The sequence below is a fragment of the Puma concolor genome, chromosome C2, assembly GCF_028749965.1.
Source record: "Puma concolor isolate L17-30 chromosome C2, mPumCon1.1.hap2, whole genome shotgun sequence".
NCBI lineage: Eukaryota > Metazoa > Chordata > Mammalia > Carnivora > Felidae > Puma > Puma concolor.
Genome location: NC_141675.1, coordinates 140912900 through 140917294, shown reverse-complemented (window position 1 = coordinate 140917294; position 4395 = coordinate 140912900). Strand labels below are relative to the sequence as shown.

The 4395-nt window shown below is 41.3% G+C and overlaps 1 pseudogene; it reads right to left on the bottom strand.

The window, feature by feature from the left end:
• Positions 1-1292: 1292 nt before the first annotated feature.
• On the bottom strand, positions 1293-4194 carry LOC112850250 (heterogeneous nuclear ribonucleoprotein F-like; annotated as a pseudogene).
• Between the last annotated feature and the right edge of the window lie 201 nt (positions 4195-4395).

Below are 4395 nucleotides of genomic sequence, written 5' to 3'. Positions count from 1 at the left end.
GACATTGAAGGAGCTCCAATCCCATTCCCACCCAATCTCCAGTGGCTAATAAGGCTGTATATTTTGATCATGTTTCTGTGCTTTGATTTTCAAGCCTATCTCAGAACTGGAGACCTAGGGACTCAACCAGGGCAAATTAAATCACTATAATGCTTGCCGTTCTAAGATTCAGTTACTTTTCTTGAATAAACACTCACATGTATCTTGGATTACTACAAGTATCTTCTTAATTTCCACAGTTTTGAAAAAAGTAAATTCTGAAAATCTTTGTGAGTTTTGTCGTTTCTTTTATAGATGAGAAATAATTTTGGAAGTCTTTATTCAGCCATTTTTACTGACTACCTTATTATATATTTGTGTTCAAAGTGGCAAGACAGGGTAAAAGAAGCCTTGAGATTTGGGAATCGACAGAGAGAGAGAGAAAGAGAGAGAGAGAGAGAGAGAGAGAGAGAGGGGGAGTTCCATATGAGGCTGAAGAATTTGTCAGTGGCTAAATTATTCAGTTTTGAAGATCATACTTAAGAGTTTAGTTTAGGCTTTATTTTATTACTTAGTTTAGTCTTTTTGTATGTGTGAAGAAAATATTTATTTTAAGAAAAAAAATTAGTTAAAAAAATTTAACAAGTTTCACTTAGCAAAATACACCCAAAAGGAAATCAAACTACAAAAAAAAAGTTTTAAGTCAAGGCCTCACTAAGTCCTACAGTATTAGCAATGTGTCTCCATTTTCAAAATGAACTTATTCTTGGGGGCACCTGGGTGGCTCAGTCGGTTTGGCTTCCAACTTTGGCTCAGGTCATGATTTCATGTTTCATGGGTTTGGGTCCCACATCGGGCTCTGCACTGTCAGATTCTCTCTCCCTCCCTCTCTCTGCCTCTCTCTCTCTGCCTCTCTCTCTCTCAAAATAAATAAATAATTAAAAAAAAACACTAACTTATTTTAAAAAACTGAAATTTAAACTGAAAAGATTTTAAATAAAAATGAACTATAATGAACAAACATGAAAAAAACTCCTCTCTGAATTAGGGATCTGGCACCTTGAGTTTTCCAAAAAAGTATGCCTCTCAGTGTGTTCATGTCATGTGATATAAAAGATCCATGTAATGTACTTAAAACTACTTTAACTTAGATAACATCACTCTGAGGTGCACTACGGAAATGTTAATTGAGAAAAGCTGAAAGTAGTTTAGTTTTTACTCATTATCACATGATAATGTGATAAGAAAGTCTGCATGAGAAAACACTGAAGAGGTGATTTTTTAATGCAGATTACACAAAACTCATGGTGCAAAATGGGTCCCACAGCTTCCTCTAGAGTAATAATTGCTTTTCGCTGCTTGTTGGCTGCCTGTGAAAATTTGATCGCAATAACTCAAATGCTCCTATGAAACTAGTCATATCCACCCATGCCGCTCTGGCCTCTACAGTCAGCCCCGTAACACCCACTCACAGACTGACTCTCGAGGCCTCTGGGAGTGGACTGGGTGGACACTCCCATGCCTTGCATCATCTGGTTGCTACACACCCCTTGCTGGCCCCAGTTGCAGAATTCTGGAAAAGTTCTATGTATCCACGTTGCGTGTTGGTCCCGTCTTTGGACATGGCTGCCACAACTTCTTCGTGAGTGGCAAACTCCATGTGGGCTCCACCCCTTACTCTTCAATCAGAGCCACTTTCAATATGGATCTCACAGGGTTAAGTGGAGAGAAGAAGTCATAAATGTCATTCTCTGTGGCATCGTATGGCCACCCTCTCATGCAGACTCAGTGTACAGTGGCACTCTGGGCAGTGAAATCGCCACCTCTGATCTGTGGTCACACCTGCCCAAGAGACAGTAATTGAGGTCTCTCCCCAACAGATCAGTGGTGAAGCTGTAGCCATCACTGAGGACCCGGTAGTCCTCAGAGCCCCCATAGCTTGCACTATGAACACCAGACCTCATCCTCTGTAGGTCCGCTTGCTTGATGATGCCAATATGCCTGTTGGCTATGCCAGGGTGGTCATAAAGCCCCCGCCACTCTTGAGACATGAACTTCAGAGGGGGACCCGAGTATGACCTAGCTTCCTCCTGATTGCTCTTGAACACTTCAATATACCTGTGCCCTATTCTCTCCTTGTGCTTCTCTAGGCCCTTCTCGGCTAACTCCTGTGAGGGGAACTACACAAAGACCTCCCCTATAATCTTGCCCTTGGGGTCCACAGGCAAGGTGGTCCACAATTCCAACCATAAGAACAGAACAATTTCTCCCTTCGTCATCCAAATGGGAGTCCTCGGGCCACACAAAGCCATCAGTGGCTTCAAGACCTAATCCACCTCAGTTCTGTGTGACTTAAACACCTCAATGTACCGGTGCCCAAGCTTTTCCTGTCTTTTTTAAGGGCCACTTTTACATCAGTTTCTGATTCAAGTCCAACAAAAGCCTCACCACTCTGCCTGCCTTCTCTAGTGTAGATGAAATGAATGCCTGCAACCCCAGCGTGAATTGTGCAGTCAGAAAGCAAATTCTGCTTATCCTTAGCAGAGCAGGACTGGGACAGGCCTGACCTCAAAGCCTTCACTTCCTCAGGGCCCTACATCATGGACACTTGAGAGGAAAGATGCCAAATGAGGTTGGGTGCAGCTTTTTGTGACTTAAACAGCCAACCCCAGGGGGCAGGGGGAGATGCCCCTAGTTGGAGACGCTCCTGGTAGGTAATGAATTGTCCTAAAAAAGAGCTATATGACCATCGTGCCTCAGTGTCACAGCATTCACCAGAGCAACCAGGGTGGTGGTGCTGGGGATTGGGATGGGCTCGAGCCCCCTTCATCCTGGGAAAGGCTTTTAGTTTAATCTTTATTCTCAAGGTACAAGGATGTCACCAGAGAGCTTTCAGTAGAAGGACAGTATGGACTTAGGGAGATTCATCAGCAAGGAGAAAGAGAGAAGACAACTCCAAGGTGGTACATAGAAAGGAGTGGAAATGAAAGGGGGTGGACATAGTTGAGAGCTATTTGGGAAATAAAATGAACTGGGCTGTTGGTGGATTGAAGGGAAAGCCTGAGGAAGAAATTCACAAGAGGACACGGCTCCCCTGCCCCTAAATCACCCTGCAGGTCTGATGCCGGCTAAAGGGTCTGAAACTACTACCAGAGTTTCATCTTGGATGAGTGAATATAAAGTGAAACTGCCATGAAGTGTAGTCATCATCAGTACAAGAAGTACAGTGATCTCTCTCTCTTCAAATTGACAAAATAAAAAGAAACTCCTTACAAGCAGAAGGATTGGCAGAAGCTCTGGTTACTAAGAGAAGGCAGGAGAAGAGACAAGGGACAATGGCTGGAAGTAAAACAAAACCAAAATCAAACACCTTTCCATCTCCTCCTCTTAGAATTTTATGGAAATCAAGACACCCATGGAATCTACTCTTAGAGACCGCAGCTCTGTTTTTTCTTGCAATTGCTTGAGATCTCATATGAAATTTGATTTAACAACTCAAAATATTTTCACAAAGGCTAACATTTTCACCCACCCTTCCTTGATGTAGCTATGAGCTCTCCCTATGTATATCTCTAATCATGCCCCTGAGCTTTACCTAAGTGCCACGATTGCTACAATCCTACTACCACTAACCTCTCATGGTGACATTAATAGCCCAACTTGGGATAGTGCACTTATTGTTTTAAAGACTTTTCTTTTTTTAAAAAAATGATTTTTTAAGTTTATTTATCTACTTTGAGAGAAAGAGAGAGAGAGAGAGGTAGAGAGAGAGAGAGAGAGAGAGAGACAGAACGAGTTGGGGAGGGGCAGAGGGAGAGACAGAGAATCCAAGCAGGATCTGCACTGTCAGCAAAGAGCCTGGTATGAGGCTCAAGTTCACAAACTGAGATCTTATCCTGAGCTGAAACCAAGAGTCAGACACTTAACTGACTTAGCCACCCAGACACCCCTGTTTTAAAGGTTTTTCAATGGCTTACTCCCTTAATAACAAATTGGGAATTATGACACTATCAGGAATCACCAATTTCCAAATTAATTGCTTGACCAAGATAAAAAAAATATCCTATACTGATATAGGATGGCAAACACCAAATAGTAATAAATGTTATTTAAATATCAGAATGGTACCAGGATATATTAATCACATAAAAAAGTTTGTCATATAACTATCAACATAGCATTGCTTCACAAATTTAAAACAAGGACATTCCACATCTAGTATTATATTGTACAGGTAAACTATAACTTTCATACACATAAAGAGAGTTTTTAGAATAATGTGATTTCACTATTGTTTTACATAGCAATGAATTAGAAATATCCTAAATGAATTCCCATAGTTAAAATTATGGTGATAAATTATGAAAAAATGAGATCCTTCTATATGTACTTACATGGAAGCATCTTCATGAAATA